The 13,857-nt window shown below is 37.0% G+C and overlaps 1 protein-coding gene and 1 long non-coding RNA gene across 9 annotated transcripts in view; one reads left to right on the top strand and one right to left on the bottom strand.

Moving 5' to 3' along the window:
• KCNH7 (potassium voltage-gated channel subfamily H member 7) overlaps positions 1–13,857 on the top strand; it is a 486,826-nt gene that overhangs the window by 45,220 nt on the left and 427,749 nt on the right. The window lies entirely within an intron of this gene.
• LOC123598995 overlaps positions 1–13,857 on the bottom strand; it is a 70,211-nt gene that overhangs the window by 42,512 nt on the left and 13,842 nt on the right. For all 3 annotated transcript variants that reach the window (XR_006712916.1, XR_006712918.1, XR_006712917.1), the window contains exon 3: positions 9,917–10,017. This is a non-coding gene — a long non-coding RNA (uncharacterized LOC123598995). The remainder of the gene's footprint in view (positions 1–9,916; positions 10,018–13,857) is intronic.

Below are 13,857 nucleotides of genomic sequence, written 5' to 3'. Positions count from 1 at the left end.
TTCTGATTATAATGCAAATGAAAGCTTTGTCAAAAATTATCTTGTTTGAAATTCTTTCCAAAAGTGTTAGCTCCACAGTACTTCCTTCAGAAATTCTCTGGGAGAAAAAAAAAAGAGAAAAAAAAGAAGAAAAAAATTCTCTGGGAGAACAAATTCACAGGAAAAAATAACGTAAATTTGTAAAAGCCTTAGGATCAACCATTTTTATTTTGTTGTGAAATTACTTTGTTTCTAGAAAAGAAGTTTCTATTATATAAAATAGTGCTGTAAACTTTATCTATATCAATATATAGTGTATATATAGGCACAAGGGACAAAGCTTCTTATCTTTGTTTTTCATTTACTGAAAGCAGATAAACTTGTATTTCTTTAAGGAGTGCCGAATTCATATTATAATAAGTATTATTCTTGTCATTATCACACTTTAATCAGTCAAGTAGGAAAAAAGATCCAAATAAGTCTCCTTTTTAATTTAGAAATGGGCCACTATAAACAGCTAATGCAACAATTCAAATTTCAGACATCTGATTGATTTGCATAAACCCATAATCTCTCTCTCTAACCTTTGCTGAATTTCCAGAGATGTAACTTGGCCCGCCTGTCTAGTCAAGAGCCTTAGTGCAGTCAGGCCCTGCTTTAACCTTTATTCATTTTTGAGAGACAGAGAGAGACAGAGGGCAAGTGGGGGAGGAGCAGAGAGACAGGGAGACACAGAATCAGAAGCAGGCTCCAGGCTCTGAGCTGTCAGCACAGAGCCTGACGTGGGGCTCGAACTCAAGGACTGGACCCTGAGATCATGACCTGAGCTGAAATCAGATGCTTAACCAACTGAGCCACCCAGGCGCCTGAGGCCCTGCTTTAAGCAAAATGGTGAACTTGCCTCTGGTGCTCACAGACGCCTGTCGGTCAGTGCTGCCCACTGTGCTATCATTTTAAAGATCACATTGACAACACATTCCCATACCATTGACATTTATGTTGCAGACCAGGGGTTTGCAACTCTGGCCCATAGGCTAAAAATAGTCCAAATATTCCTTCAATTTGCTTTCATTTTGTTCTTGATAGTATTTTGTCTGAATGCCCCTGTGTCTGATCTGCTGTAGCCCCAGACCAGTCAGTCTTGTTTTCCTTCCAGCCCATTACACTCATTTATAATAATCACTTGGCCCCTGAAGATACATTAGTTCTCCATCCCTATGACAGCTCTTGTTTTCTGCTGAGTAATGTTAGACATCTTTGTTCAAATCAAATGTGTTGATATCCTAATAACTACTAATGAAGGGATCAGTTCTCTTTAGGTAACTCATGTGTTTTCCAGCGAGAATCACCAACATCATAATGTAAGAACACTAAATAGACAATTGACTCTGATCAAATGTTGGTTTAACAGACCATCGTGTTGGGAATTTCTGAGACTAAATCCAAGTTCATAGCAAAAGATTACAGTTATTGGTGGTCATTGGCTGTGAGAGATTAAGGTGTATCAAACTTCTGTGTTTCCAACAGATGAGAATTTACCATATTATGCTTTATAATTATGTACTTGCCATATAGCCCCACCATCCTTCAACTAGATTGTAATCCAACTGGGTGAGTGTGTGTGCTAAATATCTATGTCTCCTTGTGGCACGTATCTCAGAGCTTTACGCGTGGAAGGCTACCTATATAATTGATAGGAGATTAAGCCAGGTCAGAGGAGAAGATATTTTCTCATCTCCTATCTCCTGCTGCAAATATACATGCAAAGAGATTTTTAAAAAATTAAAAAATAAAACATGATTAAATAAAAACAAGTTTTTTAAAAAAAGTCCTGAGTTATGAGTATGAAACAAACACAAACACAGTTTATTTTATCAAAGCTACAGCTCTCTTACCTTATCTCTTAGATACCCTGCAGTTGCTAATGCATAGGAACCATGGCTTGTTAGATGTTCACACGTGTGCCATGGTAAACATAAGATAGAATACGCTATACAAAACTGCTACTGCTAAGAAACCACAGGTAGTACCTGTCCTCAAAAATATTTTTCTGATAAGAAAAGATGGGAAATGCTATCACGTATTGTATTTTATTATTTATTTAATTGTTTTTCTATCATATGTCTTACATTATCTAAGACAAGAATCTATGACCTTAGGTCAGCTATGTTACCTGGATGACATGAGGAGAAAACCTCTAAATCTGCTATCATTATGTAGGTGCTTGAGCCCACTAAGCTCACCTGAGATAGATGGCAGAGTATCTAACTGGACAAACTATCATAATCCCAGTTGACTTCTGGTTCAGTCAATATCAATGGGAAGGTCTCCTTGTCAAACAGTGTTGGCTTGCTGCTTTTTATGTGCCAGGCTTTGTCTTGGCACCTTATGTACATTAACACATTCAGTCCTCTCAAGAATGCTTTGAAGTTCAGATTATTATACCCATTTTACAGATACGATCACTAAGATTTAGAAAGATTGAATAACTTACCCAGTGTTGTGACACTGATCAGCGGTAGATATGAGATTCAGACCCTACCTTCTTTGATTCTGGTACCCGAGCTCTTTCTTTCTTTCTTTTTCTTTTTTTGTCATTCATGGTATGTAAAAGCAACTTTTTGAAAAGTTAACTTATTATAGAATTTCACATGTCCTGATGTGCATGACCCTGTGTCTTAGATGTGTTCGTAAGTAGGACACAGGATGCTCTCCTCTTTCACTGTAGAAATGGAACCAGTCAGAGCAAGGAGTTCACAATTATTATCTTAAATTGTTGATGAATCCCACAGACATAAACTCCTACTCTGGGCACATCTCAAGATTAAGTGACGAGAGATGGTCTCTGTTCTATGGAGGTTTCAAATGCATCTCAATGTGACCCGAGGAACCTTCAGTGTCACAATATGAATGTGCAGCTTCTCTGACATTCTTCTCATGTGCTAGATTTGGAATGGTATATTTTCAGAGATAGCAGTGAATACAAATTTTGGGTCCTGATGATAGGACTCAAGAATTGCTATGAGCCAATGATGGGACAATGCCCTCAGGACTGATTTCACCTTACTTTAACCATCTGAGTGGGATATTCCTTTGGGAAAAAAAAAAAGTGCCCCTGGAACCAAAATAAGAAATGTGAAACACACTGGTGTGGTCTAGATTCCTTGTAACTGTTGTTGTTCCTTCCTTCTTTTCTCTCTCCTCCTTGGTGACCAAACTCTCCTGAAAGTGTAAAGTTTTAAACAGTTTCATTCCAATCTATCCACTAAATTTTGTAATGATAAAAAAGATTTTAATAGAAAGTAATTGTATTATCTAATTACTGATCATATAATATTAAATTATTGATAATATGCAAGGCAAACCTTAATTTGAAGCTAATTAATAAGTCCTTTTTTATCTATGAAGTGAGTTAACTGTCCAAGTATATAGATTTTGTGGTTACTTATTCATTTAAGTGATATTAAAAACTAAACCATGTTCTTAATTACTGACTGGGCAACATAGCTGAAAGCACAATGAATAACTTAAGAAGAAAAAATACAGAATGTAATTTCACTAGCTCTGATATGTATTTTACTCAAGGTTATGAATTAAAACCTTTAAAACTATTAAAACCACAGGATATCAAGAAATAAAATTAATGTGTTTCTATACATATTAATAAGGCCATTTTTCTGTGTCAAATTCTTCTAAGACTTAAGTCATACTGTAGTTTGAAGTTAGGCTTTTTGAAAGGCATTATCATGTACTAATAATAGGAACACATAAATGATACAATAAAAATTGGTTTGGTAAGTCTAATTAGTACAGCAACTTTAGGCAATTCATTCAAGTAAAAACTTCCCTGAGACTCTTTTTTCATATGGTCAATGGAAGTAGACTTCAGGGTATGAGAGAGAAAAAGACAGAGAAAACATTATAAGGACAGTGGTTACATACTTGTGGAGATCACCCTGGCAATTAACGTATGAGTGCCACAGCTGTAACATTTTCTCCTGTGTTTCTTACAATCTTCTTCTTTTTTCTTTTTATTTGTATTTATTTGAGAGAGCAAGAGAGCAAGTGCGAGTGGACAAGGGGTAGAGAGAGAGGGAGAGAGAGAATCCCAAGCAGGCTCTGTGATGTCAGCACAGAGCCCAACTGATGTGGGACTCTATCCCACAAACCCCAAGATCGTGATCTGAGCCGAGATCAAGAGTTGAATGCTTAACCAACTGAGCCACCCAGGTGTCCCTCTTCCCAATCTTTCTAGACCAGCAAGGAGTGGAGTTGTGTTAGAGGAGGGGAGAAAAAGGTGATACTGTCTGCATTGTACTTGTTGCTTATAGGCAAAGAATATGGAGTGATTTTACATGCACATATGTCAGACATCAGGTATATGATATGATATGTCTGTTAGCCCCTGACAGATAAGCAGCCAAATCCTTCCTCCTCCTTTCCCCATCTTTTTTCTTCCTTCCTTCCTTCCTCCCTTCCTTCCTTCCTTCCTTCCTTCCTTCCTTCCTTCCTTCCTTATCCTTCTTTCCTTCTCTTTTTTACTCCCTCCCTCTCTTTCTCCTTTCTTTTCTTTTCTTTTTCTTTTCCTTTTCTTTTTTATTTTTTCTTCTTTTCTTTTCTCTTTTCTTTTTTCTCTTCTTTTCTCTTTTCTTTTCTTTTCTCTTTTCTTCTTTCCTTTCCTTTCCTTTTCTTTTTCTTTTCCCTTCCCTTCCCTTCCTTTCTTTCTGTTTCTCTCTCTGCTAGCCAGTTAGCTATTCATCCATCTAGCTTTATTTCTTTATTTTACCATAAAATTTCCATCCAGAAAAAGACTACTTTTTTTAATTTCTGAAAATATGCCTGCAAATTTTGAGATGAAAAACAAGTAATTTATTTTCATCATTCAGATTAAAAAGTTGAACATCTGGATAATTCTCAAAATTAAGGTACTTCGTGTTGATAAATTCAAGTGCACTGATGTTAACAGTAGCTTATATTTGGAATTCTTACTTAGAATGAAAACATAATATAAAATACTTTATAATAAATATACTTTTTTCACAGCACTTTCAAAAACAATATACCAACGTTTACTGAAACAATCTATAAAAACCACATGGGTTTTTAAGCTTGCTTTGTTCCTGATAGAAGCATGAGAGTTCTGAAACCACACTCCCAGGGTCCAAATCCTGGCTCTAGGACCACTTTGGATTTTATATCCTTGTGTGCCCTTGGATGGGTGACAGCTTTATCTCTGTTTTTGTTTTTGTTTTTGTTTTTTCTGAGGTTGTAGTAAGGAAAAGGTGATAATCAAGCTCATAGAATAGTGCCCAGCACATAGTAGGTACTCTGTGAATATTGGCTCATATTACTAGTTTTAGTAGAGGTTTTCAGAGCCATTAAAAAGAGGGGCTGATTAAATTATTGGAAAATCAATAGCTCAATTAAAGTGGTGCAGTCTCAAATTAATGCCCATATTCAGGGGGTTCTAAATTCTAAGCAACACTGGTCTCAGACTCTTTCCTGAGAAAGTGGTCCAAAAGAACCAAACAAATCAACAACTAATAAACAAAAACAACAACTAAAACAACAATCCCACTCACTTCTGCTCCCCCTACATAACAAACACTCCGGAAAAATAGAAAATCCAAAATGGAGAAAGGCTTCCTTTTTAACTCCCTTACTTGAATGTTGAGAAAGTCACATTTAAATGACTGCAAAAACTCCAGTGAAAAAAGTCAGGATAACTAGCCAACAGCAAATTATGATCACAAATCAATAAAGCAGTGAACCATTGAAAAACTTTTGATAGAAAATAAGACGTGGAGGGAATATACTAAAAACGACCATAGAAGCAGGAGCTACAATGATAGGGTAAGATGTTAATAGAAGAGTATGGGTTTTATTAAAGTGTTATATTTAAGGTCATCAATCTTCAGAACAAATATTCCTAACTGGGGTATTTGTTTCAGGCTAAATGTGATTCATAGCACTTAAAAACACTGGTGTTTCTTGATTTATGCTGTTTCATGACAAGCAAATATTTTCTTTCAAAAGTGAAATATATGTATAGATGACAGTATTTTAGATGGATTTGTAAAAATAAAAGAAAATGAGGAAGTAGTGCAGACTCTTTGCATAACGGAACCTATTCTCACGGGGCGCATGTCAGCTGTTCCTGGCAGATTGGTCGCACTAGTTGGAAGAGGCCTAGGAGACTGTGACTCTCTCCAAACCAACCTCACCAGCTTTCCTCATCCTGCTCTCCTCCTTCTGTGGGCTGGTCATAATACTGTGGAGGTTAACCAGCAGTTAAAAGACATTCTATCCCACTGGCCCAGACCGAACTCCATTCTCAATTCAAAGCTTCTGAAGTATCGCTGTTGGTAATACAGGGCAGCGTTGCCAAAGACACCCTTTTCCCTGAAGTATGTACTGAAATTATCCAGAACTACTAGTGCCGCCTATGGAGTTTTTAGGAAAGGAAGGGAATCTCATGTTTATTGACTACCTGACTACATTTGACTGTCACTACAATCCTGGGGTAAGGTGATCCGCCTACTCTTTTTGTGGATGCGAACAATGAAACTCAGAGAGTCATTTGCCTTATGTTGCCAGGTATGACAAGGAGTGGCTCTGGCGTCCTCAGGCTTAAGCTGTTTTCCACTACTTGATGGAAATATTTGAATAAAATTAAACACAAAGCCACTCAACTAACAGTTAATTATTCGGTGCTCAAGTCAGTGGCTATATAATTGACAATAGGAGAATGAACATATCCTGGTAATGATAATGAGAAAGAAATAAAATATTGGGGTCAGTATTGTTATTTCCATACCCAACAAACAGAGCTTGAAGAAAGGAGTGCTAATCTGTAGTTAATAGGCCAGCGTCTACAGAGTGGCTCTGCCACTCATTGATGCTAAGAATATGGGCAAACCGATCTCTCAGAACCTCCATATTCTGTAAAACCAGACCACAGAAGGGTCGAGAGGATTAAATAAAACAATGTAATAATCTGTAATATATAGTAGCTCAATAAATTCTTGTTAACTTTGTATTAGTAGCATTGAGGGATGGCTCTTTTTTTAAATCTTTAATTTGCTGAAGAGTTCCACGGCTGTTCTACAAGCAGTCCGCATTTCACAAAATCCAAATTGTAGCAACAATGTAAATTCAGACTAAATGGGAGTTTTGCTTGAATAAAAATCAAGGCAATTTCTCAAACTTGTTTTTTTTTTTTCCCCAAAGGATATCAACATTTGTTTTACTCAGACATAGTAGTTATTAGCTCTTTGAGCTGCAACTGGAATGCACTCAGTACGTTTAGAAAGAAGAAACTCTGAAGTCTGGAATTACTGATGAATAAGTCAGACATTCATTTACATTTCAAACTGAAACATGCAGAAAAATTCTCTTTAATGTAGGTATCTCATGTTCAAGGCTGTGAGTAAAAGGTGTAAGAACTTTGCTGAGTTTTAATGACAACACTTTTTTGTATTCATCATCTTAGAGATGTCACCTTTGGGGGATACAGCTAAAGGGATTGGTAAAATAAATTTAAAAGAGGATATTTATTCAATCTAGTCTTACGTTGCCTTCCCTTCACAGTGTTTGCTGAGGCATCAGACTGGCAAATACATCTCTGTCAACATCTGCTCTCATTTTCCAAATTGACACCATTCGGAAGCAGAAGTTAGGATTAGATGTTATTCTTAAACTTTGGATCAGGCTATGAAATCAATATTCTGTCTGCTACAATAAAGCCTTCCTGAAAATATCTCACAACATCATTGGCCTAAGCCAACACATCCTGTGCAGGATACATGTTTATTTTACAATTTTCCAAAATTTGCCAGTAAATGCTAAGCTTATCAAATGTTGAAGCAAATGGATAATTTTCTGTAAATGGACTGGATCAAGAAAGTCCACTAATGAGTGGTCACTTATGAGTGTTAAGGGATAAGGAATTGATCAAAGAAATTAGACCTTACATTACTGTGAGAGGAGCCATGGAAGTGAAGGTCAGAAATGAGAGTTTGATCATCAGAGAAGCAATCAATCAGAAAAAGCACACACTTCCTGCTACTGAGTTGGACCGCCAAGAAGAAGCTTGCATGTGAGTCTTTAGTCTCTTAGTCTTAGTCTTTTGCCTCTGATAAATTGCCACCTCTGTATTTCCACATTGAAGTGCCTGGTTGTGGCCCACTGTTGGATTAAAAGGGTCAACAGCGAGGAAGATGCTAGATGTAGTGGAGGAGAGTTAGGACAGGCTGTAACCTGCCAGGTACCTCCGCACCTGTCAATCACAGCATCAGATGACGGTGACCCTCGCCGAGTAATGACTCCTGGACTGCTCTGCTTTCACCTTCCAAATCCCACGTAAGCTCCCCTTCTGGCCAACCAGATTGGCAATCATACAGGGAAGGGGAGTTTGGAAACAGTTTCCAACTGAACCAGATACGCAGTTTCAACCATCACATGTTTGGGGCACCTGGGTGGCTGAGATAGATGGTTGAGCGTCTGACTTTGGCTGAGGTCATGAACTCGTGGTTCGTGAGTTTAAGCCCTGCATCGGGCTCTCTGCTCACAGCTGAGAGCAAGTCTGCTTTGGATTCTGTCTCCCTCTCTCTCTCTGCCCTTCTGCTGTTCATGCTCTCTCTCTCTCCCTCAAAAAATAAATAAACATTTAAAAAGTTAAAAAAAATGAACCATCACATGTTTCATAACGCATATTATGGATGCTGATTCCATTGCTGGCCGTGGTGAAGGCTGTTCAGTCTCCTTCTGAAGCTATTTGACTTTATTCTCTTCTCAGAATAATGTAACAGAAACACTTGGAATCATTGTTGTTCTTACAGCTTGGATGTATTTCTTGGATGTTTTCTTCATTAAATCTCTCCAGTGGCTTTGTTTTTTCCTCAGTGGTAAAGCCAATGTCCTTACAATGACCTAAAAGGCTTTGAAGACGAACTCCTCATGTTTTTACTGATCTTACCTCCAGCCTTCTCTCTTCCCCTCCCTCAGCTACAGCTACCCTGGCTGGCCCCCTCACGTTTCCTTGAAAATATCTGACGTGCTCCTGCCTTAGTGCCTGTGCATTTGCTGTTTCCAAAATGCTTTTCCCCAAAATATTCACATGACTCATCCTATCACCTCTTTTTGGTTTTTTTTTTTTTTAAATACCAGGACTATTTTATTTAAAACTGTACCCCTGACTCCCTATTTATCTTTCTTGATTTATTTTTTCCCATGGTCCTTTCCACTATCTAACAAACTATATATATTCCATATCAATTTTGTGTGGTATCTTTTCTCCCACACTAGAAAGTAAGCTCCATGAGGACAGAAAGTGTTGTCTATATTATTTACTGCTGTACCTGGCACATGACGAACAGATATGCCTGTAGTAACTGCACAAGTATTTGTTGAATCTATTCAATGAAACAATCCGTCACAAAATTGTTTGGTCATTCACAAGGATTGTGCAGGGGTTTTGCGTTACAAATGCAAAGAGTAATTTTAGATGCCATATGTCAAAATTAATGCTAGAAAAATCAAAATTCCAGTTAGTTTTTCATTCTGACTTTCATCTCAGTGAGATGAGACTTGCAACATTTAGGAATATTTGTGGAATTTACCTAGCTATCTAAATTTCCACCTTTGCAGGGTTTTGAAACAGCCACTCACAAATGAAAATTTTCTCAGTCATGATAAGAAATTTGCTTTCCTCCCAAAGCCTTAAGTTAGTCACTTTTCTAACTGATCCCCCTGAAATTTTAAAAGCTTGGGCTTGGAGACTTAGAGGAAAAACAGTTCAAAACCAACTGTCTAGATTTATCTGTTGATTTCTTACATTTGACTGTGTAATCATTAATCTTTAAGGACCTCGTGCTCAAAACATGTTTTTGGCAGAAAATTATGTATAGTTAAATGCTAAAACATCTTTGCTTGTTACCTCAGTGATCTCTTCCCTTCCACTGCTTTCATTTTTTCCACCTTCAATCCAAATTTTATCTTCTTCATTCTCTCCTGCCACATTTAATTGTTTCCATTTGCCTAGGTCAGGAGAGTGTGCATAAATACTGTTGATTGTTCATAAACATGTGGATTTAATTAATAAACAGAGGGACTTAATAAATATGTAAATTAGGATTAATAAGCAACCCAAATTCAGTCTCTTGTCTTACCACTTAAAGCGGCTTCAAATTGTGTTATCTTTTTATTTCCCTAAGCCTCACCTGTTTAAATAATAATAGATAATAATAGAGTCTATCTTTATGGGGACCAGATGGGTGAATACACATAAAACATTTAACAATGCCAAAGACATAAGCACACATTGAATCCATGCTATTATTAATATTACTATTGATAAACGTGGATATATGCCTTGTCTATAATACTTCATCACTCTCATTCTCTGTTTCTTCAGGTGTAAAATGAGAATATTAAACTAGCGTATCTTGGGTGAGCACCTGGGTGCCTCAGTTGGTTGGGTGTCCAGCTTTGGCTCAGGTCATGATCTCACAGTTCGTGAGTTCGAGCCCCGTGTCGGGCTCCATGCTGACAGCTCAGACGGAGCCTGGAGCCTGCTTTAGATTCTGTGTCTCCCTCTCTGTCTGCCCCTCCCCCACTCACACTCTGTCTCTCTCTCAAAAATAAATAAACATTAAAAGACAATTAAAAAAAAACTGGTGTATCTTTAACCTCCTTTGCAGCTATAAAATTCTGAGTCTATAATATACAGATTAAGAGTGTAAATGTATGTGTCTGTATGTTTATGCATATGGCATAATTGCTATTGACTTATCTCTTAAATGAATTAAACAACGATGGTAATAGAATATATAACATCATTGTACCAGTTTATTATAGTCCTTATTCATGACTGATACCTGTTCTAATAGCTACTTCTGAAAAGGAAGAAAACCATATTCATTTGAAGCAGTACCCTTTTCAAATTGTGAATTTATAAGATTTTTAGTCTAATGACTAGTTCAAATAATGTCTTCTGCAGGAAATCTTACCTTTACAAATATATTTTCTCCCAAAAGTTCTAAGTCAATTGTTTAGAACTGCAAAGCCTTTTACAAAGACATAAGGTTAGAAATAGAGGCCACACTTGTTTATGCTTGAGAAAAGTTAATGCAGTTAGGATAAGGGTATAGATAAGAATGATTTTGCAGAGTCTGAAAGTTGTGTTTAGGGTACTGGCTTTTCATCTTCATTTTATCTCAAAATTTTAATATTTTCTGCCCTTACCCTTAGGACTCAGTGACGATTTCAAAGTGTTCATTTTACAACTACCTAGACTGGCAAAATGCATCACTTTTTGTAGTAGCCAAAGATAGGGAAAAAAAACAAACAACTAAAAATTCTTCATTGGAGAACTTGTCACATACGTGAGGCACAACCACACAGTGAAATACTGTGCAACACTTAAAAAGGATGTGGCAGTTCTTTGTGTACTTGTGTGAAAACATCACTAAAATATTTATTGTGGGAATGAACAAGGCCTAGGAAGGTCTGAATAATGAGTTATGATTTTTGTGATTTCTATGTATATGTGAAATTCTATTAACTGTTATTATCTCTAAGGAAAAGAATTACTTTTCTGCAAACGGAATGAAGAGACAGACTTTTTTGTTGTTTGTTATCAGAATGAATTTATAAGCACATAGTTTGACTTCATGTTTTCCATCTCCTTGGATATATTAATAACACCAGCACTCTTTAAATTTAAAATTTTTTTTAATGTTTATTTATTTCTGAGAGAGAGAGAAAGAGAGAGTGAGTGAGCAAACAGGGGAGGGGCAGAGAGAGAGGGAGACACAGAATCCGAAGCAAGCTTCAGGCTCTGAGCTGTCAGCACAGAGTCTGACTCAGGGCTCGAACTCACTAACCATGAGATCATGACCTGAGCTGAGGTAGGATGCTTAACTAACTGAGCCACCCAGGTGCCCTGCACCAGCACTCTTGATATGCTAATCAACCATACACCAGAAGGGTTTTGTGTGTGTGTGTGTGTGTGTGTGTGTGTGTGTGTGTGTGTGTGTGTGTTTAAATGTTTATTTTATTTTTTAGGGGGGGAGGGGCAGAGAGAAGGAGACAGGATCTGAAGTAGGCTCTGTGGACAGCAGACAGTTTGATGTGGAGCTCAAACTCATGAACCATAAGACCATGACCTGAGCTGAAGTAGGACGCTTAACCAACTGAGCCACCCAGGTGCCCCCAGAAGCTTGTTTAAATGCTCAACTGCAACAGAGGGAAGGAGAAAACAGACATATACCTTGAGGAAATGGAGGCAATTGAGAAGGAAAGAGGGAGAGGGTTCAAAGGGTTATAGGAGTACATTGAGAAGGAGTTTATTTATGGTGCAATTAAGATATAGAAAGAAGCAAAGAAGGCAACAGTGACACTCGGTTATGTAGAATTTCTCTGCAAATGGAGACCTTGGAGGAACATGGTTGGTTCAGACAGTATTCTACCACCAGGTGGCACATGAACCCAAAACAGTTTGGATGCTATAGGTTAGTAAGGATTAGGATGGGTTAATGATTAGTAGAAGGAAGGTAAAAATGACTTTTGGATTAAGAAGTAGAAAACAGGGGCGCCTGGGAGGCTCAGTTGGTTAAGTGCCTGACTTCAGCTCAGGTCATGATCTTGCAGTTTGTGGGTTCGAGCCCGCTGTTGGTCTCTGTGCTGACAACTCAGAGCCTGGAGCCTGTTTTAGATTCTGTGTCTCCCTCTCTCTCTGCTCCTCCTCCATTCATGCTCTCTCTCTGTCTCTTAAAAATAAATTTTTAAAAAAAGTTAAAAAAAGGAGTGGAAAACAGTATGAGTAACTATTCAGAAGTTATTATAGCAAGAAACATACATGTAACAATTCAGTTCTTACACTCAGTGCTTTTTAGAGAAAAAAAAATGTGTATGTGTATAAAACAGTTGTTTAAGCCTTTCTTAAAAGCTATCACTTTTGTTAGTGTTAAAATTCATATTATGGCTTTAAACAAAATATTTTCCTATAAATTTGGTCAGCAAAATAAAACAGCAAATTGTAAATTAAAACAGAGTTGACGTAGGTAATGAAGATGGCAATAGTTTCTGAGTTGCACTAAGATTTGAGTTGAATTACTGAGGAGGCTGAATCCTCCAGAAACAGAAAAAAATATTGGGCTTCTTTCTGACACGGCGTCAGGATCATGGAGTCAATAATTGGCAGAGTAGTAAATGCACATACTCCATGGATAAATCTTCTATAATAGACACGAGGGTCTATCTTAGAATATCATGTTGGGCAGTGATGTCTGATAGCATATGTATTACTTTGAAATGTGAGTATCTAAAGTATCAGTGTTACATGACATAAATAAATGTGTCCATTTATTCTCTGTCAATCCATTTACATGATTTGATAATTTTGAAAGAAGTATTTTAGATCATGTTATAAAATATATTTTTTGGTATCTATTCTACGAGGGAAGAACCTTGCGAGTTTATTTATTAAAGAAGATTTCCTAGTTATTTTCCTGTGCCAAGTTCTATGCATGCACTGATTACAAGATGAAAAAAATATATACAGTCCCAAACCTCATGGTATATGATTATGAAAAGTAAAGGGTCTGAAGTAAACCTGACTGGTATCCCAACATGTGGCTTTTTGATCATGTAATACTTACAAATTAATTAGTTTCTCTAGTTGTCCATTTATTTAAAGAATACTTACGGAGAGTCTCTCACAGTGTTGGGCAAACAGAAGTGAATAAAACAGATAAAATTCTTGACCTTAAGAAACGTACATATTAGTTACTTCATTAGATAAATAACATAATAATAACAATCTCTTTGCAATAAAAATTGAATGAAAAAAAAAATGGAACCTGTACAGAGATCAGT

The sequence above is a fragment of the Leopardus geoffroyi genome, chromosome C1 (genome assembly GCF_018350155.1).
Source record: "Leopardus geoffroyi isolate Oge1 chromosome C1, O.geoffroyi_Oge1_pat1.0, whole genome shotgun sequence".
Lineage (NCBI taxonomy): Eukaryota > Metazoa > Chordata > Mammalia > Carnivora > Felidae > Leopardus > Leopardus geoffroyi.
Note: the sequence above shows the minus strand (reverse complement) of the source record. Positions and strands in the feature narration are given on the sequence as shown.